This window comes from Malaclemys terrapin, chromosome 10, assembly GCF_027887155.1.
Source record: "Malaclemys terrapin pileata isolate rMalTer1 chromosome 10, rMalTer1.hap1, whole genome shotgun sequence".
NCBI lineage: Eukaryota > Metazoa > Chordata > Testudines > Emydidae > Malaclemys > Malaclemys terrapin.
The window spans coordinates 73,542,209-73,568,659 of NC_071514.1; positions in this window are offsets into that span (position 1 = coordinate 73,542,209).

Here is a 26,451-nt window from a genome sequence, read left to right on the forward strand (position 1 = left end):
GATCACCAGGGTTGGCTTAGACTTGCTGGGGCCAAGCCCCGAGCCTCACCGCCTAGGGTGGCGGGGTGCAGGTTACAGGCCCCCTGCCTCAGGCTGAAGCCCTGGGGCTTTGGCTTTGACCCCCCATCCATGGTGGCGGGGCTCGGGCTTTGGCCCCTGCACCCAGGGCAGCGGGACTAGGGCGGGTTCAGGCTTTGGTCCCTCTCCCCCGTACTGGGGTCGTGTAGTAATTTTTGTTGTCAGAAGGGGGTCGCAATGCAATTAAGTTTGAGAACCCCAGCATTACTGAAATAAAGATTATGATTAATTGTTTACTAATGTGTTTAATAAGTCTTGGTGCACTAAGCCAACATTGCGGGTCCTGTACATACTTCACTTCCTACAATTTATTAACATAGTGTACTGTAATGGAAGCACTGATTGAAGCTCTGTCGTTCAGGCTGGGTTGAGTTTTGCACTTAAAGCAGCGATTCAATCATTTTATGTATGAAAAATACAGCACATTCTCCCCATAATTACAGCACTTACTGAGTATAGAATGTATTTTTCTGAGAATTTACAAGTAAATCCATTAATTTGACTAATACTCTATCATTAAGGAAAATTCTGAGTCTTTAAAGATCATGTTCATCTAGTCGGATCTGCAAACACTAACATGCCTTAATCACATGGTGATTGCATGAAGTCACTGCAAAATTAAGATTGTTTAGATGCCCAGACTGTGCATTTCTGTACCTTAACACATTCTGTTTTTTAAGCTGACTCTTCACTCTGAATTTCCTGGATGTATAATTCTCAGCTTTGGGAAAACTACAATAACCCTCTTATATTTTCCCTTAAATTACGGATAGATGCTCTCAAATTTAACTTCATTTTAATTAACGTGAGTGTGTGTAATACAACAATAGAAGTTTCAAAATCTATTAACAATACCCTGACTTAATTTTTAATTGTACACTAAATTACTAGTGATTTAAATTGCTTTTTTGACTTTTGGAAGGCTTGTTTTGTAAAATTGTAATCAATTCTCTGCATTTAAAATTAGTCACTTCCGAATAAATTTTATATTGAGATTTTTCCATAATAATTCCTGAAACCCACATAGCATGCTGCTCTGATGTTCAGATATCTCCAATAACTTTACATTGCATAGTACAGCTTTCATGTTGGAGAGGCCACTGTTTAAATAGGAGAGGAGTGTGATCTAATTACAAAACTGGTAATCAGGCCTACTGGATTCAACTCTGGCCCAGGGACCTTGAGCAAGTTACTTAGCCAAGTTATTGTGCATTATATAGAGTTTAAGGACAGAAGGGACCACTAGGCCAGCTAGTCTGACCTAGTCTCACAGGCCATCATCACCTGTACACTAAACCAACAACCAAAATTAGACCAAAATATTACAGCCCACAAATATTACAATACAATATTTCATGGGTTGTTGTGTCTTTAGTATAGAATGTTGAGATTATTAGATACATGATGGTTTATAAGGAAAAATATAATTATAAAACTGAACAAAGTCTCTTTAAAGATAATGTTGCTAGCCAATAGTTAGACTTCTTGGTTTGAAGAAAATATTTGATTAGATGCCCAAAGGTGAGAAGATTTTCTAAAAAAAGACTTAAATTGAAATAATACTGGGAATAGCCTATTGGCTCTTTCCAAAACTTCAGATTTAATTTTTGGTGATTATTTGTGTTTTTGGGGGGGAGGGGAGAGAAACAACACTGTGGATGATTTGGAGAATAACACACTATTATAACCAGTAAATAAAGCCTCACATTTGTGTCAATTGGAAGAGTAAAGGCTTTTGCAAACATGTATGCACGTGCTTAACTTTATCCATGTGATTAGTTACACTGAAGGCTCTAGAACTGCTGATTGACAAATGTATGTTATTGGGCATTGTTTGGCTCATGAGTTTCTCCATTGACTGGAGGCTGAGCATAGTGTCTTGACTGAAAGTCTCACCCCAGAAGAAAACATGTTTTTACTAAAAAAAAATTGTTTTCACTGTAGGAGCTGCTGTAGCATCCTCTCCCACCACCTCCTGCAAAGCCATGAACTATCTTAATCACTTTTGCACTTAACGTCAAATGTCAAAGCTTTTTCTAAAAGAGCAAACACATTGCAAGAACCGGCTGGTGCCATCAGAAGATTCCCATGTCAGTTTTACTAGCTCACATTTAACAGTCAGGTTTCATATATGTCAGCTTTCCTAATGCCAGGTGAAGGGCTCCACGGATCAGCTGGAGGGAAGTGAAGGAGATACAGTTGTTGGTGCTTGTTAGACCAGAGAAGTACAGTACACTGGGTTTGCAGGGAGTGAAGACTTTTGCAACATGGTCAGTTTTTGTGGAGGACTGGGTCAGATGGGTGTATGGAAGTCAGACAGTTAACCTTCTGTAGCCCTAGAAGACTTGCCTTCTTGGATCACAGATTTTAAAAAAGTATGTAGCAGAAATCTCTGGAGAGAGAATGCTCAGTTGTAGCTTTATTTTTTTTAAATGAACAGCCTATATTGTGTGTTTATTATAATGTCTTATTGATGAGCTAGAAACATTTCACAGGCTCCAGATGGCTGCTTGTCTTTATAACTTGCTGTAGGGTATGGGCTTTGACTTTATATATTCTGATAATCTATCTTGTTTATTCAACTAATACACTTCGTTCCTTCCACCCTGAAACAATGCCCTTTGAGAAACTGCAGCATATGGTTGGGATGGGAAATCTCAAGGTTAAGAAAATCTTCAACTGATGTTTCCAGTTTCTTTATTCCCCATTCCCTTAAGGCTAGAACCTGTCAGTCCGTAAAGGTTTTCCTCTTAATGTTCCACAGTGACAAGATTCTCATTCCAGAAATAGATTTTTGGGGTTGGGAAGAAACTCAGACCATCCCCTATTCTTTAACAGTCTATTCTAAAGCCCCTCCAACATCTGGAATCAAGCTCTAAATCAAAATAAAATATGCATGGAGGAAAAAAAGCACGAAAGGACCAAGCTGCCCAAAATGCTCAGTTTGCATTGGAGAAAGGGGGGGAAGTGGAGGATTTAAGTCACAGCAGTGCCATCGAGTGAGATTACCAGGTCAATTGCTATGCAGGCAGGATGTGATGTAGGATAATTGCAATAACCTCTGAATCAGAATGGCATTATCACTGAAGGGTACCCCAGGGGTGCCAGGATGAAAAAAATAACTGTACAGAAAGGAGGATATTGATTTTTCAAAGGCTGGCATTTATATTTGATGCCTTTTCCTCCTCTCTAGTTTAAAACTGCTCCTCCAAATGTAAATATTTGGAAATTAGTTTTGTCTGCAGACACATTTTTCTAATTATAATAGCACATGACCCCATGAGTGCAAAGCAAGCAGCACAGAACTACTATCTCCATGGAAACTTGTCACACTACTTGAAGCCTTACTGTTTCTCTGAGAAATTCTCATGCAATACACTGTATTTTGAAAGGGAGTAATTCCTCCTTCTTTAGTGCTACATACACACTCTCATGCTATGTCTTTTCCTAATTCATCCATGGCCCACCAGAAAGCTCTTTACAGCTGTTAAGACTGACTTTGAGGAATCACGAGGGAGCATGTATGATCCTCTTCATTAATGCCTTCTGAGTACCTGCTGCCTTACTAGCAAATGTCAAAGTTGAAAAAGGGGTGAGGTGTTGCTGTGCCTGACAAAACACAGGTCTAGGTATGGTCTCCATCAAACTAATGAGACCCTAGTTATACATGCCCCTTGAAGACCTTACCCTGGCAGTAGGCAGAGTAACCTTGAGGCCCCACAGTAGAGCGCTTATGTATAACTTTCATTCTGTACCGAGGGGTCTCTGCTTGAGTTGGTCAGCCTTTTTTCCAATCAAAAAATGTGGTTTTGTCAAAACCGAAATGTATTGGTTATGACAAATATTGTTTGGAAGGTTTCTTAGGTCTAGGATGGGGTGGAAGGAGAGAGACACCTCAGCATAGCCAGTAAGACTGCTGGTAAGGGCATTTACCAGAAATGTGGGAGATGTAGGTTTGAGTCCCTGTCCAAATCAGGTAGAGCAGGGACTTGAAACTGGGTTGCCTGCATCCCAGGTTCATGCCCTAATCACTGATTATTGGCTAATCTAGGATGAGTTGATCTCTTTTCTTCCCTTCCCTCTCCCTCTCCCTTTGGTCTGATTCAGTCTTTTTTCCCCAAAATGTTTTGAAATGTTCCATATTAGAGTGGAAACAAATTTTTCACAGCCTCAAAATTTTTCACAAAAAAGAACCGTTTTCCAGCCAGCCCTAGACTATGTAATTCTTAAGAACCCTTTCGCTCTCAAAATAGGGCTGGAGTGCTGCATACCTCTTGTGGTGGTGCTCTGCACACAAAGCAAATTTTCACTCCATCCGGAGTGTGGTTCCTATCTTGCTTTATCAGTTGTTTAAACATGTGACCCTGTGCTGCAGCGCTGGGCAGAATTAAGCCCTAGGATTATTTACAGTTCAGATTGTGCTCTAGGGTTTTAATTCCTCTGTACTAGATTCATGGGCAGAATGTCTTTAAAGTTAAGAAACAACCACATGGTGGCAAAGTTACAGCCCTGAAACACCACATGGCTGGCTGTGGTACGTCAGCAACTTCTGCCTCAGTTTCTCCGACTGTTGTTTGGCTTACCCCAGTTGTAGGACTGTCCTGGCCCTCCAGCCAGACCATTTTGCAGAGTCCTGCCCTTCTAGAGCCACAGAGTCCTTTTACCAAAGTCTAGAAAAAATGTAAACCATCAACCTTCAGCTCAGCTGGCAGCCACCTGTGTGTAGGTGTTCCTCAGCTGCTCTATACTGACCTCCTGCGTAACCACAGGCTTTTGTGCATCAAGCAAACCCATAACCTAGGGGCTGGCACATCCTTTCCCTCACTCAGGGGTTCAGGTAAGCTACAGCTCCTCAGGGTTTCTGCCTCCAGTCAGGCTTTCAGCTCACCTCTGAAGTAATACGCCTGCTCTGCTCCTCAGCTTCTTTCAGGCTGCTTCCCAGAGAGCGGGAATTCACAACCTCCTCTCCTCTGGGTCTCCTCCTGCAACTGGGTTCACCCAGCTCCTTATGGCGACAGGCCCTGCTCTTCCTTTGCTAGGCTTTATTTCTAATAAACTCTGCCCCCTCAGGCCCCTATTAACCCTCTCATGGCACGTGTCGGGTAAACACCTCATCCCATGCAGCTATTCATGCAGAATTTGTGAAAAATAAATATTTAACATTTTGTTTGAAGGCTGCTGAAAATGTGTATGTACTAGCTCTGTCCAAAGCTAATAGGTAGTCAACTTTTCGCTGTTTCTCTTTTCAAAACAACTTGCTCCAGAATATGTGATAGTAATTCCTATCCAGTTTTAGACATTTATTTTGCTTTAGTTTGTTACAATAATCATATAAAACTCAACTTCAAGTATTATGTGCCAATCCAAATTCTTAGTAAGCTGAAAAAAAAATTATTGATGGCTTGGTAACAGAAAACTACAGTAGGAGCTTTCAATCTAGACTTTTTGGAAAAATGAAGTGGAGACAACAAGGCAAATATAGCCCTTTTTCTTCAGCGTTTTTAATTTTTTTAAACCACTGTTTAGTCAGGCAGTTTGTCAAAGCAATCTAAAAATAATGTGATTATGATTAGCTGGTATGTGAGAAATGGGCCATATAAATATTTTGCCACCAGCTTGGTATTTATGCAGCAGAATAAACTTGCTGAACCTCTGAAATGTCACATTGAGTACAGAGGAACTTTATGAGAGCTCCGACATGGTCACTGTTTCTGTTGGGGAAACTACTTCTTTAGTATCTTTCTTCCAGCGTTTCTGCCTGGTTCCTAAAGACACAGTGAAAAGAGGAATTATTTAGTTAAACCGAAACATAAAGGAAAAACAACGAACATATGCGCCAGATCCTGCTTAACTATCCTCAAGGGGTTATCTTGACCATGAAAAATCATTGGGACTGCTTACTAGGGGTGAAATTCATCCTCTGTTGTAGAGGGCCTGCAGAAGGCATTCTGCACCATTTAAGCCCCATTAAGCTGAAGTGGTGTGAAATCCTTGCTAGTTCTCCACGCAGGGTAAATTTAGTTATGAGTGGAAGTGAACGAGACTGCTCTTGTGACTAAGCCAAATGACAACTATAGGGTTGGGAAATTGGTCTCTAACAAGAAATAAGAACATTGGCTTGGGAAAATGCAAAATCATGTCTTAAGAGTTAAAATATTTTAAGAAAACAAAATGAGAGGAGTCTTGCGCCTCCCCTGGAGTATCTATAATTGTCTGGTATTTTAGCTCAGATTTTCCAACCCTGCTTTAAAATTTAAAAAGCTTGTAAAACATCACCATTAATTCAGATAAAATATATATCCTTCGGGCCAATCTGTGGTCACCTCTTTCATGCGTGTTGTTGGGTGAATCAGCTGACCAGGATTTTGCTCTCTGTAATAACATTTCTTTTGCTGTCAGATGTTCATGCTTGAAAAGGTTGTCAGGGATATTGGCCTCAAACTTCCAAGATCATGACCACTAACACTGAAGTTGCTGAACTCCCATTGGAATTAGTGGGGATCAGGCTGGGTGGTTCTCTGCAGGCTTAGACTCCAAATCAATGAGGATAATGCAGCAGCAAAATGACTTGCATGACTTGTCAAGTGGGCATGCGCTCTTAAATGATATGCTGTCATCATTAGACAGGATATGTGTGGAAAAATAACAGTATGATATTGAACTTTAATATTATAGTTACTGTGTATTAGGATTGTGCGATTTGATTCCACAGGAGCCCAAAAGTTAAAATCTTGATACTTTGGGAAGTCTTAATGGCAGGTATTTTGTAATTTGTTTTTAGCTCTTTTCATGAGCTTTTAAAATTAAAATGTCATCTGAAACAAGACAAGAAGTCCATATCTTGCATAATTTTGGAACCATGAATGAATCTCTATAAAATGTAAACCCACACAGGCCTCATTCTGCAAAATGCCCTCTGTTTTTCCCAGTGACTTTGGGGTACTCAGTTCAGCCCAAATTCTTGCAATACAAATGTAAATCGTAATCCTCCTCTCACTTCCACCAGTTCTACATTGAATTAGTGCCACCGAAGTCAGACTTAAACTGGTGTATATGGAAGAACAGAAAAGTCCTTAAATTACAGGTCCTGTGTTTCCTACTGCGCCGGCTTGGTTTGTTATTCCTGTAATCAGAATGCAAATACTATGTGTACTTCCCCCGAATGGCTTATTTATAGTCCTCAATGCACTTCTTGTGCCTTCAAAAAAGAGAGCCCACGAGCAAATGGTAAATGAGCATGCAATGCACTTGATTGACTTGTGTTCAGTTTAATGCCTGGCACTTTCTTTTTCTCGCAATTAGTATTCACGTCACAAACGAAAGATTTAAAATGTTTAAATTAAATGAAGCAGATTTTTTTTTTTAAATTGATTGGGATTAAAAAGAAAATCTTTCTTACTAAAAGGTTTTGGCTCTTTTATATTAGTGGCTGTGCTATATATTGACATTTACTCTACTGAAGAGCCTGTGATGTTTCCTGAATGCTCCCCTACAAGCACCGTCCTAATAGTTTTCATTTATCCAGCAACACAAGGAGCCCACAGTCTCTACCTCTCCATGAAATTAAACAAGGACATAGAGGGGAAATTACTACTCTGAAAGCAGCTGCCTTTTACAGCTGTAAAACCAAACACATTGCCCAGAGAAGTAGAATTTGGGATTGGAGATCAAGCCTAGACTGACCAAGGTTCTGTGTTCACGCCGCTTAAGTGAGACTTTTCTGAGTTAAGAGTGAAACATCAGATGGACACAGTTGTAGGCTGTATCTACTCTAAGGGTTAGAGCACTACAGTATATGTCACATTTTGTAATATGAGGTAATAAGCCCTTTTCATTATCTGGGTCCAGCTGGGTGAGAGGAAGTGGTTTATTCACATAAATTAGCCTTCAGATGTTACCTACCTTATTGTGGCAAACTCCACAACTCATTCTTAATTCGTCCTTCTTTAAAGGACATAAAAAGATAGACCACTCCTTTCACAAAACTTCAGTCTTTTTGCTCTGCTGCTGTCAATCCAGGATCACAGCCATTGATGAGGTTTTCAAAAGAAACAGCAGGCACAGGAAAGCCACGCTGATTCTTTCTCTAGAAGAAACATGGGAGAAGAAGATAATTGTTTGCCTACTGAAAGAGGAGACACTAATAAGGCAAGTAAACGTTACTTTTGTTTAGCCAGTACAGCAAGAGCCCTTATTCTTGTAAATTCCATTGGCTCCAAAGTAGTCAAGTTTCCAGGCCCTAAAACCATCATCATACTCCAGAATGTACTAGTATTAACAATTCCCTGAATCTTCTCTATAGAGCCCCTTTCATCCAATATCTGTACAAGTATTAATTAAATTTCACTTAACTCCCTGCGAGGTGGGTATTCTACCCAATTTACAGAAAGTTAAACTGGGGCACAGAGATGTTTACAATCTCTCCCCCACCCCCAACTTGCCACTGATTTTGGCTTTAAAAAACAAAAACAATCAAGTCCCCCTCCCCCGAGACACATACAACCTGTGACCACATTTGAAAATTTTCACCTGGATTATTTTAGACAAGTCACTTAACATATGGGTGGCCAGATGAAGAATCAAATCTGTGTATCTGGCCTCCCAGACCTTGCTCGCATGGCACTTCCAAAGAAGACTAAATTTTTTCTCTGCTTTGAATTTTCTCCTTTGTCATGTTTAAGATGGAACACTCATTAGTTTAAACAACAACATTTTCTCAAATTATATTTTCTTGACCATTTTGTAATGGATTTTGTAGTCTGTACCAATCATTGTTTTTCAGTGGCCGTTTAAAGCCCCCTATGAGCTGTTGAATATTGAAAAACCACAAATAGTCCTCTCTGATTAAAAATAATCAATTGAATAGGAAATTAGTTTTATCCCTTCATGAGAAGTCGTTTAAAAAAAATCAAATAATCAATGCCAAAATGAAAAAATAATGTAGGCTACATAAACATTATTTGCATATATTTTCAGAATTAGTCATTCTTTCTTTTATTATGCTGCAGATGACATAGGTTCATAAAGTTTCTCTGAGTGGTGCTAAAGTTTCCATTTAGACTGCTGCTTCATAAAGGTCATTAGGAATGGAAATATTTAGATATTTGAGTTTTACAAGTTTGATTGGACGTCATGTTAACATTTCTGCTTTCTTAAGAATGGGAAACAACAGCAGGCACTTTAGCTGTATTCTTCCCTACCCCCTAAAGTTTTTCATGGATCTCTATTTCTTTGCCAAGGACAAACTAAGAGGAGAAATCTTTGTATGTTCAGTTCAATTCTTCACACAGGGTCAAAAGCTCAAAAATCTGCCAGAGTTGGACTTCCGTGTTCATTCCATTCTAACTGAAACATGGGCAGTACTGTACAACATGCACATGTCTTGGTCAGTAAGAACAGCACTACTGTACATACAAGGTGAACTATAATTTGAATTGAACTGAAATAACACTGTATAAAAATGTGCACAATTCCAGCCTCCCTGCATTTTAAAATAAATGACAGCTTCAAACACAAGATCACATTTTAGATGGAGGCTCAATCAAACTTTCTGTGCACTTCAGAGATTGCAGAATGTTGGTAGAAATAAAAGTAACACTGATTGCATTCTATTTTAAAAAGGTAACACTACTAATGCTGTGGTGGCATTTGGCGTAATGTCCTGTTTACATATGTTGATAATGCCACTATGTCCTACAGCATATCCAATACAGGAAAGAACATAGAAAATGACTACATCAAATTAGTGCAGCAGGAACAGGTTCTGGAAATATTGGCAGAAATCCGTGGAGACGGGATAGCTGTCTATATACTTGCTTCGTGTACTGCGATAACGCTGGTCTACAATTTTTGAGAAGTCGTCTGCTTCAGAGATAAAATGTGCTATTTATTATGTATTTTGATGTGCTGAATTCAAATATGACAATTAAAACAACTGATTGGCTACTGTTTCTAAGATATTTAAGTTTTTACATTTTATGTCTGTATATTGTGTAGATAGTAGAGTTTTAATCATAAATTGTAAACCTAGATCTTTTCATGTGTTTATGGTTGCTTTACATGATAATATTTCACCTGTCCTGTTTATGTAACACTGTAACAATCAGCAAAAGGGTTATATAAATAAAATTTATTATGAAACAAAAGGCAAAAAACTATTATGTGCATAGTTTAGTCCTATTCAGTGTCTACTCAGCGCTTCTTGGCTTGTCTCTTGTATTCCCAACTGGAGGCACCATGCAGAAGTAATAATTGCTGGTATGATCTGTTGGCTCTCTCCAAATCATTGGCACTGCAAAAGGCATAGATTTCCTTTTCCTGTTCAACCACTGGCGAAGATTTGTTGCACAAGTGTTGCAGCATATGTGTGGGGCCCACCTCTTGTCCTGATCTCCAATTTTGCAGCCAAAATAAAGGTGATAGGCTTTCTTAACCATAGTGGTTATACTGCGCTTTTGTGATGCAAAAGTCACTTCACCACAAATCTAGCAGAAGTTATCTGCACTGTTCACACAAGTACGAGGCATCTCTGCTCACTTTGGCTAAACAGAAATGTGTCCCTTTGCAAAATCAAACACTGACAAATAAGGGAGCACGACACTGTATGATTTCTAGAGCTGATATAGGGCAATTTGGTCAGCAGAGTGATGTAAGCTTCGTTATGATTGCATCATCCATGACTTCTAGGAATAACTTGATGCAATTCATATCATGTATGATGCAATACCAGCTTCAGATTGCATCATTCATTATTTTGCCTAAAAAGCAAGTACTGTCCAAACCCAGTCATAGATTTATTCATAGATCCAGTCAAAGATGTATTTTAGTCATTTCTGGTTTAAATTGAGATCCCTTCCCTTTATAACTCACTTATCCTCCGCCATTCCCAAATCAAGGGTTGTATATACTGACCCAATATCATATCTTGAAAACTAGAGCCAATCAACAATTTTAAGCATCATTTTTGTTCTCAGTGACCCAGAATTAGTAAAGTTTGACTACATTTATTTCAGAAGCATTTTGGCTGTAGAGCAGTGTAATTGTTGCATTCTAGCTCTCAGTTCAGTAGAGCGATATGAAAAGGTTACTGTTGTGCTGTATGCCAAATATAACATGGTTTACCAGATGCTAAGACTCTTTGTTTCTCAAATATACTGTCAGTACATTATATTGTTTAAATTAGTGTAGGCAAACTTCTTAAGCAATCTCTAAAAAGGCAACAGTTGGCCATAATCATCCCCACAGATATTTCTCGGGGTTGAAAACCTGCTCTTTTTTGGGTCAAACTGTCAGGAGGAGTTGCCAGCACCCTGTCTTCTCCACCTGACTTGGCAGTAGCCCCTGATTGCCAATTTTGCTAGGTAGTGGTTCTTGGGTTCTGGAGAAGGCCTAGTATGGTGATGAAGGAGGAGAGCTGGATAACATTGTTTAATACTGGACCCACAGAGATGATGCTAGAAATTCCCTCAGCATTAGTTGTTAGTGGTGTTCAATGTTTATCTTTGTGTAACACGAAAGGCCATAAACAGGTTGGGATCCTTTGTGCTCTACAAACTTCTTAAGAACTTGTGTTTTGGTGGGTGGTTTTATTGCAGTATATTGGCATTGGCTGTGATGATCTTGGGAAACAAACGACTATTAGCACTCAACAAAAATATTAATACAAAAGTTTCTTTTTCCCCCCATGGAAAAACTTGAGCCTGGATTTCCAGAATTTGAGACAGTTTTGTTTCAAACTCTACTTTGAATCTCCAATTATATGCACTGTAATTCCTATGAAATTCCTTGATAAGACCTAATGAGGTTTGGGGTAGGGAAATACAGGCAGCTGGAGGGAGCCTGGGGGGTAGTTTAACCAGAGCTGGTGTATATCAGAGTATGGCTGCAGTGTAACAATCAGGCTGCTCGAATCAGAGTTGCTGGTTGAGAAAAGAAAAATGGGGGAGACCTGATATATCTTCAAATATGTTAAAAGCTATTATAAAGAGGATGGTGATCAATTGTTCTCCATGTCCACTGAAGGTAGGTCATGAAGTAATAGGCTTAATGTTTAGCAAGGGAGATTTAGGTTAGATATTAGTAAAAACTTTCTGACTAGAACGGTAGTTAAACTCTGGAATAGGCTTCAAAGAGATGTTATGGAATCCCCGTCTTTAGAGATTTTAAAGAATGTATTAGACAAGCACCTGTCAGGGATGGTCTTGGTATACTTTGGTCCTGCCTCAGTGCAGGGTCCCTTCCAGCCCTACATTTCTATGTTTCTACGAAAACCATGAGCTGCTTCAGCTCGAGCTAAAACTGTCTAGCTGGGGCTATGAGGGACCCCTCTTCTGCAGCAAGAGCACAGAGAGGGACCTCGCCAGTGGGTGACTCATGCACTTAAGGGGCTCTCTGCATGCAGATGTTCCCATCTGGAAAGGAAGCCCAGGCACTTCTGTTGGACCACTTCCTCATCCCCATAGGCCCCTCCACAATTCTGGGTGTGGTGTTGGGGGGGAAGGGATTGGTGAGGAGAAAATGGGCTGGGGCAGGGGTATAGAGTGGGCAGGGCCAGGGCTATACACCTCATTTCTTCTCTGGCCCTCTGCAGCAATTAGTAGCTCCACCTTACTGCTACCCAAATCTGACTGCTACCATCAGACTACATCTACATTTGAGCGGGGAGGTGTGATTTCAGCTCATCTAGGTGTACCTGTGCTAGCTCTCTAAAAGAGCAGTGTGGCTGGGATATTGTGGGCAGCGGCTCGGGCTAGCTGCCTGCGTCCATATCCAGAGGGTCCCGGTAGCCAGCTAGCCTGAGCTGCTGCCCTGCCTGCATTGCTGTTTTTTAGACACTAGCTTGAGCAGAGCTAGCGCAGGTAAATCTACGTGAGTTGAGACTCACACCTCCCAGCTCAAATGTAGATGTAGCTTTAGTGCCACAGAAGCAAAGGGGTTATATTGTTCCTTAATGCATAGAGAGCACTTAGATTCTTGCCATACCTAATACACAATAAATAACCATCAAGATATAGCAAGTGTATCTTTATGCAGAGAGATTATTACATTGCTCTATAAAGCTGAGCTTTCAAAACTTACTGGTGTTCTTCTGAGGAGCAAGTCTATTCTTTTAAGTGTTTGAAAGAGGATAATTTAACAGTACCTGCCGGTGCTTGTTGAAGCCAATGTTTTGTGTTTAAATACCATACCTACATGCCTGTTCTCTTCAGGTTATTACAGTGCGGTCCTTAGGAAATAGCATCTGAGTAATTTTCTCTTCCTGCAGTATGAATTGTATGGTATCTGATTATCCCTTAATCAATTAGATTATCCCTAAAGTATACTTTTTTTCAAGCACACACTAACATTCCAGTTATTTGAGAGACAAGGTGGGTAAGGTAATACTTTTTATTGGACCAACTTCGGTTGATGAGAGAGACAAGCTTTTGTAGCTTGAAAGCTTGTCTTTCTCACCAACAGAAGTTGGTCCAATAAACCCACCTTGCCTCTCCACCAGGACTGACACAGCTACAACACTTCATATTCCAGTTATATGGCTAAATCAAGGCTCCGATTCCCAGAATGCTCTCCTGCCCCATGCCTCCCAGAAAATTCCATTTGATTGAATGCCTTTACATAAAATCAACTGAAAGCAATTATTGCCTTTTTGACCAACTTAAATCTAAATCAATACTGAATATCATTAGTAATGTAATACCAATTAGTTCAGATTTTGTTCATCTCTCAAGGCAAAGTCCTGTTTACCTTATTTATGCAAATGAATCCCATTCAATTCAGAGAGACTCCTCTTGTTAGCATGGTAAGCAGCTGCAGGATCTAGTTTTCAGTCTGCTTAATTTGTTAGCTACTATAGATCTTGTAAAGATCAAGAAGCCTATTTTGGCTACTAAACTCTGTGAGTGGATAAGATTTCATTAGTAATTTCTGCAGTGTAAGATCTAGATAATATGTATATATTTGCCCAGGCTTTATTAGTAGTTCAGTTAGCTCTTCCATAATTTTATGCTGCTTTTCAGCAAGCCTGAACTCTATAGCAACTTTGCTGAAAGTGACAGATGATTTATCCTTGCAGCTAGAAGCTGTTGAAATTGCTCATTAACTGATATTGATACCATAGCACTTTTTGAAATAACTGATCCAGACTTTCTTTTAGGTTATTAATTTTTTTCTCTTGATCTCGCAGTAGCCCAATCAAAATAGCTTCATCAATACGTTGGGGTCTCAGATGGGATTTTTGTAATAATTTGTCCCATTTTTCTTTATTTACTTGAATGTCTATTGTAATCAAAATAACTATTTCCCCATTTTAGTCTGCTGGAGAAAATCTTTCAAAAAGCTCTAGTGACACTTTTCAGCATCTAGGACAGTTGGTTAAAATATCTTATGTTTCTTGGATAACTTTTAAAATTCCTTCTTTCTTTTGGTTCCTGGGTTACTATACAATACAGCTGACATCTGACAGTCAATTTACAGCAACAATATAGGGCTCAGTCCCATATTGTTTGCACATCCAAAATCAATATTGAAGATAATGCTATGCTGGGCTATGCAAGGAGTGCAGATTTGGTCCTGAGGATAATTCTAGATGAATATTCTTACACAACACAGTTTCCTCACAACCAGCACCTATCTCATCCCCCTCCCTCACAAAAAAAAAAAGAATAAAAGAAAACACAAATTGATACATTTGTGATTGGTCTAGCTCCCATTAGAAAGACAAGACCAAGGAACGTTTCCATTGATTTAACAAGAGAATTTTCAAAATAAGTAAATGTGCAACTAATATTATAATAATCTGTTAGAATTAGAGCTGATTGTATTGTTTGGTTGTTTTAAAAAAACTGAAAAGATTAATTTCCTTTTTAATTTTTTTTGTGAAAATATTTGTTTTTATGAAACATTTCATTTTGAAACTTGTTTTTGGAGGAAAAAAATCCACTTTCTCTCTTTAAAAGCCCTCCCCCCTCTACTTTATCCATTGCTAAAAGTGAGCGAGGAATAAAAAAGTGAAACAAAGTACATAGAAAAACTCTATTTTCTCTCACTTTTCAGCACATTTTCCACTTTTGAGTGAGAGAAAACACACTCATTGTATTTTTCTCCCGCCCACTAGAAAAAGTATTCTAAAAGGGGTTGCTTTGTGTTTTCTCACACTTAATGAACGAAAGTTTTAAAACTGAGAGAGCATTACTTGTGCTCTTTGGTTTTTTCCCCTTTACATTCTTAAAATGCTGTCCTCCTCTCTCGGTTTTCTTGTGGAAGGGAGGAGGAAAGGGTAAAAAGAAAAATCTGAGAGAAGATAGGGATTTTCCCAAAATTTCAAAACAAAAAAATTCAAAAATAACAAACTTCATTTCCCCCCCCCCAAAGTTTTCATTTTGATTCTTTTTTTAAAAGAAAAATCTAAATTCCATCAATTCTCTCTGTTATTTTGGGTTTTTTTTTCAGGGAAACCCATATTTTTGATACAATGAATCACCGGTTCAAACCCTTTATTGGTCATCACTTTGATAGAAGAAGATTGTGAATAAAATAGTGTGCGAGGAATAAGCTCATATGTTCTGTGATATTAATTTTAGGTATGGCAGCCTGAAGGAGTGATGTGGGTTAGAATCTGTCCCTTTAAATAAAATCTTATCAATAGCACTTTAAACTATTTCAGGTAGAGACACTTCACTAACTTTACCTTGCTGCCATAGTGCCTGTCGCTATCTTTTTCCAGTTATATTTCTTTAACTAGGGATATTTATCTGTATAAAGTTAATAGCTCTAAAACCCCAACTCCTTAACAAATGCTAATCACAATTTTGTGGCTGAATGTACTCAGTTGATAGCCTGGGAGTCTCTATGTTCACCTTGTAAAGTGTATTTCACCCTTTTAGAAATGTTTTTTGGTTCTTGTTATTTAATAAGCCCTGAAACGATCACACCTCTGGATAAGTGCTGGCTGCAACTTGCAATGGCTTGCTTCAGACTACATATGTTCCAATCCTCACTATCATTGGAATCCCAGCAGCTCTGCCAGGTTTTGTATTCATTGAACTAGAGCTGAGTTAAACAAAACAAGTCCTAACATGGGAATTGGTTAATGAGCGAAAGCATCAAGCTAAGCTTTCTATTTGTGTGGCCAACATCGGGTACATCATTGGAGGGCCAGGGGGACAGGGAAGGAGAGAGGGTATGATCACATTCTACCTGAATCAGGGAAGTCCTTGACTGCCAGATTGGCTGCATTGAGCATGTTGGCACCCAGAATGATTGTAAAATAGCCCTCCAGTTTACCTGCCTCATAGTAGGGGAATCAGCCAGTCTACTGTAATGGGGAGACATAAAGGTGGCATGGAGACTCCTTTATATGTCTGGCTAGCAGTTGCACTGTGCACTTTCTGGTAGCAGTTGAAGAATCAGGATTCTAATTCTATCAGATAACAAGATCCTTTTACTAGTCAGACACTGCTCCTCTGTCAGTAGGTCATAATGGCCACAGATGAGCATTCAAATCCCTAATAAGGCTGAATAAATTGCTCGTTACCATCCGATATTTGAAAAAGAGAAAGACCTGTGATTTTTATGCTATGAAATATTAAAATGCTCTGTAATCTAACCAATGAAATATTAAAACAGTTCTCTACCGCCCTGATGAATACTGTTTCCCGTTGCTATCTTCCTTTGTTATGCACTGTCCTTGTTTTTTTTCCCTTGGAATAAGCTGATAACAGATTCTCTTCCTACTAAAGAAAATTGCTTGAATGAAATTACATTCCATTATTGACAGAACTGTGTGTGGGGTGGGGGTAGGATTTTTTTGACAGTCTTTTTGGATTCAACCTTATAATTACAGATCTGTGACTTATAATACCAGGCTTTGCCCATCTATCGTGTCTTATATCTGAGATTTGCCAAGGAGCTTTGCAAACTGGATGTAAAGCAGGCGGTGTTCCCATCCTCCCTTGAACATTCTGTGCACATACATTATTCAGTCTGTTTACCCTCCTCCCAGAGTTTGGCTTTACTGGTAACTTAAGGACCCTCAGGGAGCTAGGCCCACATCTCCCATTTAATTTCAGTGGAATGTTGGCACCCAGCTTTCTCAGACTCTTTTGAAAATCTCACCCTTAAATAATAACAGTGCAACAAATTTCAGACTAAACTTTCTAGCCAAGATGGGTGGGACCAAAAGCTTTACCTAGAGAACCCAGATCTTACTTCCATCTGTCCCTGACATCTGTGAGACCTGTACATGCTCAGCCCCTCTGAAGATCAGCTTGGTTACTGATGTTTAAATGTGGATGTACGTGCCACAGTTTAGGCATCCAGGTTTGAAATTTTACTTTCTGACTTGCTGTGTGACAATAGGTGAGTCTCTGTTGCAGAGTCAAGACTAGAACACAGATCTTCTTCCCAGCCCTGTGTTTTAATTACTTGAGATTGCTACAATAATCTCCTTTCTGCAAAGTTGTTATAAAAAGGTTTGGGTATTTTTTTCCCCCTAGTGGTGTCAAAATAGTGCTTAGTAGGTTTATCCAACAGACTGTGAACTGAGGGTATATTCACTGACCTGAACTTCTTTCCACTTAATGTCAATGATTGAAACAAGAGAGATCAAGCAAACATTTTTTTCCTGATCTCTGAAAAGCTGCCAAAACTGAAGAGAGATTCAAGTCATTTGGGAGAAAGGGAAAGTTTTGTTTTTCTACCTCTTACAGCTTACTAGGTTTTGGATGGCACTCAGTTATTGCAATAAGAATACAAAATGATTCTGCATCAGATCCCTGTGAACCTCCTTTCCTTGGTATAATACCATCCATAAAGCATGTGTATACCTATCTGTGTATCTTATATGCATGATTACCTTTATTATTTTTTGTAAATATCCCAGATACAGTCTTTTGGGGGAAACAGCTGTCTGCAACTTCTTTCTCTGTGATAACTAAAGATGGTCCTAACCGAAAGTCCTGATCCAAACATCCCTAAACTTTGGGAAGTAAGAGGTGCATTTTAAAATATGAATCTGAATTTTGTGGCTTGAGCCCATCCATGGTGGCAACCTGGTTGCTGAAATGTAAAAATGTAGGCGGAAATATTCGGGTATGCCTACACTGCAATGGAAGCCCAGGCTTAGTAGAACTCAAGTTAGCAGACCAAGCCCTAAATTCACAAATCCATGAACATCTACATTCATTTGTAACTCCAGGTTGGGAATTACTGAACCCCGGGTCTCAACCTGGGGCTCCAGCATCTACACTGCATTATGTGGCCCCATAGGTGCCGACTCTGTGGGTGCTCTGGGGCTGGAGTACCCATGGAAAAAAATTAGTGGGTGCTCTGCACCCAAGCTCCCTTCACCCCACCTCCTTCTCCGCCTACCTCCCAGCGCTGCCCAGCCCGAAACAGCTGTTTGGCGACATTAGCATGCTGGGGGGGGGAGGGGAGCGGGAACATGGTACGCTCAGGGGAGGAGGCGGGGCCGGGCCAGAGATTTGGGGAAGGAGTTGGAATAGGGGCAGGGAGGGGGCGGAGTTGGGGTGGGGACTTTGGGGGAAGGGGTGGGAAGAGGCAGGGCATGGGTGGGGCCTCATGGAAGGGGTGGAGTGGGGGCAGGGCTGGGGGCAAAGGCGGTGTCGGTCACCCGCATGAAAGAGGGGAAATTGGCGCATATGTGCGGGCCCAAGTCCAACCACCCATATCCCAAACTTCCTAGCATCCTCCCAAAATGTGGCTGCTCTAGGCCTTTGTTCATGATGCACTGTAGGAAAACCTGACAATCCACCAAACTTGATTGTCCAGAGGACAGAGAAAGTCAGCCTGTGGGAGTGTGGGATACTTTTGGCCAACTCCAAGTGCATGAGTCCAATGGGGCTGCATCTATAGTGTAAAGCAATAGGGCTTGAATCCTGGGTTCCAGCTTTATTGAGGCTCAGACCCTCCTCTCGCATGGCATCCTGGGACCCTGGGTCTGAGTCCTAGGTTAGCACAATTTGTGTATAGATGGAAGGGGGGTGGTTAGGGTTGAGTCTGAATTCAAACACTGGGCTTACATTGCAGTGTAGACACTCATATTTGCATCCTTAGTCCTAGTACTCTGGCATAGAGACCCATGCTCACTGATTAACAACTCTGCACAAGCCATGTGGCACTGTTTCCAGAATGTTCACTCATTCTTCCAGTAAATCTGAATCAGAGAATAAACCTTAAAGCAAAACCATTCCACTTACAGGGTCATTAAAGAGCCCCAGCACTGTATAATAGTGTTCATGCAGTGAAAGTAGGTAGTTACTGCTATTTAATTGACACTAATTACAGGCTAAAGAGCAAATGTACTTGCCCAATCCTGTAAGTAGTTGAGCATCTTCAGCACAGGTTGTTCTGCAGTGGGACTTCACAGTGACTTTGCTAGTGCTTGTGGTCTCCCTTGCACTTCTCAGGGTAAGATGGTAAATTATAAGAGGACTTCTACTGAGACTGAAAGGAGATTCAGTTTAACATCTTAACTGCTTGTTTATCTACTCTCGGTGCATTAGTGAATGTGGCCCAGAATATTTTCTTAACTGCATTACAACTAAAAATATAAAACATAATAATAGAGTGAGCCTGATCTTGCAAACTTTACTCAGTTACGGATCTGATTCAGCAAACATTTCTTAGATGAACATTGATATAATGTCATTTCATCATGTAAGATCTTCAGCTGATGAGAAATGAAATGATTAAGTACACCTCTACTTGATATAATGCTGTCCTCGGGAGCCAAAAAATCTTACCGCGTTATAGGTGAAACCGCGTTATATCAAACTTGCTTTGATCAGCCGGAGTACGCAGCCCCACTCCCCCTGGAGCACTCTCTACTGCGTTATATCAGAATTCGTGTTATATCGGGTTGCGTTATATCAGGGTAGAGGTGTATGTTGCATTTTGGGGACAATTGCACAAAATGTGTAAATCCCTATGATTCAGAATGGCAGATTCAGCTAATAGGCTTGTCCTGTACATTAAGTAGAAAAGAAATGTTTCTTCTATGACTCGATATTTTTAAAAATATCATCAGAAAAACTTTCAGAGAGGTCTCTAGGCATGCACTTTGACAAGTTATTTATAGAAGGTGACTGAGTGTGAATACTAATAGGACAAAATGTTACACTAACACGCTCAGATATAATATGACATTGTATCCTTTATAAAAGGATCTTAAAGGGGTTTATAATCTGGATAAAAATATATCCTGGGTCAAAACTTGGCACAAAGAGTAAAAACCCAGGAGTAATTTTGTTAATCATCCAACCAAATCTGGCATAAGTGTTTTCTCTGGGATTCTCTCCTCCCATTGGAACCCCTCTGAATTTCAGGGGAAGGGCCTTTTGAGTTTGAGACTGGGAATTAGAACCCACTCCTGTGGGTTTGGCACACGGTCAGATCTCAAACTGGAATGGACCTGCATGAGAGGTTAGAGAAGGCTGGAGGAGGCATAACTTTTGGGTTGGTTTCATGGCAGCCTGACAGACAAATGGCAGAAAACTTACAAATTAAAACAGTATTTTCCTCAGCTCACCAGGGAGCTCAGCAGGCTGCAACTCTAAAATTAACATTCAGAAAGCAATGCTGGAAATAATGCTAATAGACTGATCTAAAGCCTTTTGATTTCATAGATTTAAAGGTAAATCTAAGATTCCATTGCTCTATTGGGCTTATGTGTTGCAGCAGCACATTCTGTACCTGATATGATGTACAGTTCTCCAGACGCTACTTAGGCACAATAGGGATTCATGTGGACCATCACAAAGCTGCTATATAAATCCATAGTACACCCACACCTTGAATACGGTTTCCAGTTCTGGCTGACCCACCTCAGAAAGGATAGAGCGGAACTGGAAAAGGTTCAGAGAATGGCAACAAAGAGATCAAGGCTATGGAATGACTTCCATATGAGGGGAGACTAAGAAGATTAGGGCTGTTTATCTTAGAAAAGAGATGACTCGGGGGATATGATAGAGATGCATAAAATCAGGAATAGGTTGGAAAAAGTGAATAGAGAAGTGCTATTTACTCCTTACCACAATACAAAATCCAGGGGTCATCAGAAGAAATTAATATGCAGCAGGTTCGATACAAATAAGAGGAAGTACTTTTTCAAACCATGCACAGTTAACCTATGGAACTCCTTGCCATGGGATGTTGTGATGGCCAGAAGTTTAACTGCGTTCAAAAAAGTACTACATGGTTCTATCAATGACTTTTAGCCAAGGTGGTCAGGGATGCAAACTCATGCGACACTAAGCCTCTGACTGACAAAAGCCAGGAGGGGAACATGGTTATATCACTCCAACTGCCCTGTTCGGTATACACTCCCAGAAACTCTGATACTAGTCACATTATCCTTGAAGATCGGATACTGGGCTAGATGAACTATTGGTCTGACCCATTATGACAGTTTTTATGTTCTTATGACTAAGAATAAAAGTCCTAACACTGAATTTCCTTGCTCTGTGGGTTTGTCAGACCTTTTATTGTTCCTTTAAATATATTAGCACACACACAAAACTATGGTAAGGGAGAGGATGAATGCTGTTATGAAATTGGCCACATTCATCATAAAATGCCTTACTGAAGTCTGTAAAGGTATTAGTTACTATTTGGTGCGGGAAACATTTTTCACTCAGCATGGCCAGAGCACATTGCCAAAAAGGAATCATTTGAAAAGATGGGACTGGGTTAGAAATCTGATAAAATGCCTCTTTAAATTGAAACAGAGGAAGTTATTGAATAAATGCCTATAAATTATTTATATCTTGTACGATCAGAGTGTAACTTCTGTAAACTGTGTGTGGAAAAAATAATGGACCAGATTCTCTCAATCTCTCTTCCCCGCCCCCTTCTGCCTCCCCTTCATTCTGAGGCCTTTGTGCCAGTCAGATCCCACTACAAAGGAGCTAGAATTGGGTCCTAATGTCCAGTCAAGAATTTGTCCAGCATAGGGGTCTCTCAGATAGAATAAAACCAACATGTACTAGAGACCTAGGCTAGGATATATCACCAGTATAATAGGTAGATTTTTGTAGGGGTTGGAATATTAGTGAATAAACTGTGCTTATTCCTATTAATCATCTTTAAAATTTGATTGAATATTTTGCGCTATAATGACTGAAATACAGTACTTGTAACAAAACACACTTAAAAGCATTATTTATGACAAACCTGTGAGCATCCCAGATATAACTTAGATAATTTATGTTTAGAATAGTTCACTAAGGGGAAGACTTTCAAAGGTGCAAAGGTCCCAACCTTCATTATGATAGTTTAATAAAAGAATAATAGACTTTCAACATAAGTTGGGCCGTTTGTGCCTTTGAAAGTCTTCTTCTAAAATTCTAAACAAGCATATGAAGTATAGTACTTATTTATTCATTAACATTTGAAAAAACAAAAACAAATGACCTACACATTTCTAGGGATAATCAAACTAGTTGGGATAAGTATTAGAACTGATCTTACTCTTCACCATGAGGTATGGGAGTCAGGAGAGCTGGATTTCATTCTCACCTCTGCTGAAGACTTTCTGTATGACCTTAGGGTAGGTGGTGGCGTACCTCAGTTTCTGCCATCTGTAAGATGAAGATAATATATACCTTTATAGAGTATTAGTTTATTAAAGATAAAAAGTGCAGCAGAAGTGGTGGTCTAATATTTTTGTTTTTTTGGTCTTCTTTATTAATTCACTCTGAATTTGGTGCAAACTTTTTCATGACGTTTCAGAAAGTTTTGCTCAACTATTTTTTCATTATTTAATTTTCCAGCACTTCTGGCTGTGTCCAGATGCAGAAGTACTAAATATACAGAGGAAATCGGTTCTGATCTTTCCAGCCAGACTGAGAGATTCATCCTATTTTTTCTTGTTGCCAATCTATTGATTTTGTACTGCGGCCTTGTCCATAATATTGGAGCACCTTCCACATAAAACTGACTGGCAGTAGTTGAAGTGCCTAGTGGATTCATATTGTAAAAGAAAACTTTTTCTCATAAGATTGGTAGTCCAATTTTGCAGATGGGTCTGATTTTTCTTGTCTTAAAGCTAACATTTGAAACAACGTGGGTCAGACTCTGTTGATGCTGTTTCTTATGTTTGTAATGTGGTAGTGCCTAAAAGACCCTAGCCAGGGTTGTGCAAGGTGCTGTAGCTCTGTGGAGAGCTCACAATCGCAAAGACAAGACAGGCACACAGTCTTTAACTTTGACTTGTATTCTCTCTGTGCAGTACAATAGAACCCAGACAGAGCTGAGTTTTTTGGTGGTACTGTAACACAAATAAATAATAGCTCAAAATCTCCAAACACTCCTATGACTCATAAATCTGGCCTGCATAGTAAACTGTCCTTGGTGGAAAGCAGGTAAGGGCGAACAAGCTGGTGAAGCTGGAGGCAATAATATGCTATCTTATTTCTGGAGCACCAGAAGGCAGTTTAAAAAGGGAGTCTCTGAATGTTTATGCATTTAAGAGACAAGATACCAACATTATCCATGAGTATAGCTAATAATCATACACCTCTACCCCTATATAATGCTGTCCTCGGGAGCCATTATATCGAACTTGCTTTGATCCTCTGGAGTGCGCAGCCCCCCCCCCCCCCCCGAGCACTGCTTTTATATCCGAATTCGCGTTATATCGGGTCGCGTTATATCGGGGTAGAGGTGTACTTCTCTTCATGACACCACTATCCATAATCACCTGCTATTTCTCCAGTGCTCTCCTCCCTGTGTCCATTGCCACCATCAGTTTTCATTTTCTAGCCATGCTCTTACTTTATCTGACAAAACAAATATAGTTGCGTAAGAAGGCAGAACCAACTTACTCCTTCATCCAATGCCTTGCATATGTTTGCTAATACAATTATTTCTCCACCGTTTGTTGCTCAGCTTGGGAACCACATCACAGCTATCAGTATATTTTCTCTTTGCAGGACAATGCTGTTGTTAAAAACCCCTGGCTGAAGGACAGTTTTGTTAATCATTGTGCCAGTGGGTCCCAAATACAGTTGACTGACTACCCCAGGAATGCTTTAATACTCTACCATCTGTCCAGCAGACTTTACTTTCTAATATGGAGGATGATTGCTCTTCTGACAGCCTAATTACTGCACAAGTGACTTCTTGACTTGCAGGCTAGAGATCCTTCAGGGAAATTTCTGGCATTTTCAGGTAACAGCCAGTGTGACTCTCTATCGCCTGTCATTTGCCCTATGCGGCTTTTTTCCATGCCCTGACAAACTAGGAAGGTAAGGAAACCCGCACAGCAACACAGCAGGTAGCTTCTCTCCCGCTAGGTAAATTTTAAGGTTGATGTGCAGTGAAATGAAGGCCTCTTTTACGTTGCCAAAATGTATTTATTTCCTCTAGTACAATATTGCCGACCTTCTCGAAACACTGTGTTCAACCGGTGACCAAAGGTTAATTCACTTGTAGTAACAGGTCATTTTTTCTTTTCTTTTTTTTTATTGTTTACACTTGTGCATTGGTGAATTATTTTCTACCAGTTAAATGTCAGGTTACCCTCCAGTGGCTCCTTTGATAAGGAAATATCGAGCCTGAGTAGTAATCAGGAGTGTAGGGGGCTGCAGAGCAAGGCTTAGCATTAGAAGTGTGTTGATTGTCAATGTTTCACTGCCCCACTGAGCTGGTTCTTCTTTGGCTTTCAAAGGACGGGTGTTCTATGTAGTTAGACCTTGTGGTATCAAACAAAAGCTGCTTTCTTTAGCATGCCGACCGAAAAACACAGTATAGTTTATCTCAATGTGTCATGACTCAGTTCTGTTCATCGGCTACAAAAAAGCTGGTAAAACTGGCTGGACTTAAAGCGTGAGAGGTTTTCCTTATGACAATAAGGACTGAATGGCAGGGGTGTAGCTGATGGTAGAATGGGGTGGTGGTATTTTATATCTATTGAGCTTACCAACAATGAGCTGGGTTTTGTGCCAGTCTGGCCAACGTTTTCAAGGACTAGTGACTTTGGGTTCTCAATGTGTGGGGTGACCCACGTGAGGCACCTTGATGGGGTCTAATGTGCAGGGGGCTGAGTTCCCAGCATTTTCTAAAAATCCGGGTCTTTTTAAGGGGTCCCAAGTTGAGCATCTCAAAAACTGAGGAAAGCAGCCAAGATAACTAGTTGTTTCTGAAAGGTCACAGCCCCAAGGAGCTGAAAATCGAAGGCCCAGATAGAGATATCATATAGAACAGAAAGAGCTGCAGTATACTGGAGGAGTGGATATTTAAGTAAATGCTGTACAGGGATCAGTGTTGAAAGGCCCCATGGATGAAAGGAACTTGAAATAAGTGTGTAGATGGCCAGTTGGCCCATGAAGGCAGAAAGATTGTTCTAAGTTTAAGGGTAGAACGGAAGAAGGTAAGAGCCCAGCTTCCTCTTCCTGCATAGCCTTTTCCACCCAGCCCCCTGTGAGGTTAGGCCTAATTCTCCTCTCACTCACACTCGTGGAATGCCATTATCAGTGGCGTTACTCCTATTTTATGCTGTGTACGTGAGAGCAGAATCAGACCTGTGGTGTTGTCCTAGTCTTCCTGCTCCTGAGTCTCTTGATCTTCCTTCCAAGCAGATGAAGTCTTTCAGTCACTTGTCTTTAAGTGGGCTACCTGACCTGCTCCAACAGATGGAGTTAAACAGATGGTCACACTGGACACCCAAGCTCCACTCTCTGTAGAGATCTCATATTTTTGTTTAGGAAGAGAATTGCGTCAGCTGATGTATGTGCAGTAAAAAGTAACTACAGGTATTTGAGGTTGCTGTTCTGTACCTGAGATTATAAATTCTTTGGGGGTAGGGATTGTGTTTTTGTTCTGTGGGGTCTATACCTGGGGCTCCTAGGTTCGATCACAACACAAATAATTAATCATCACAGTGGGTGAGTCAACAGTCTAGCTCATCTCAAAACATTAAGCAAAATTGTACTTATTCATGAAATCCCCTTATAAATAGCTTTTCCCTTCCCCACCGTTCTCCCTAACATCTAACTATACAGATTTGCAGTGGGACTAAAAACTTATTTTATTGGCTGTCATGTGCGATTGTAAAGCAGATCCCTTGGTTAGGTTCCAAGCAGTGTTGGTTATACATGGTGACTTGTGGTGTCATTCTACCTCCTGGAAAAATAAATAAATCAATGAAAACATCAGGCACTGAGATTCAGGAGATTTTAGTATAATTCCCAGCTCTGCTACAGACTTCCTGTGTGACCTTAGCAAGTCATTTAATTTCTCTTAAATTCTCAGTTTCCCAACTATAAAATGGGAGTAAAAGATACTCCCTTAGATATGAAAGACAATCTGGAGTGTAAGCTTTTCATGGCAAGGATTGTCTCTCACTATATGTCTGTA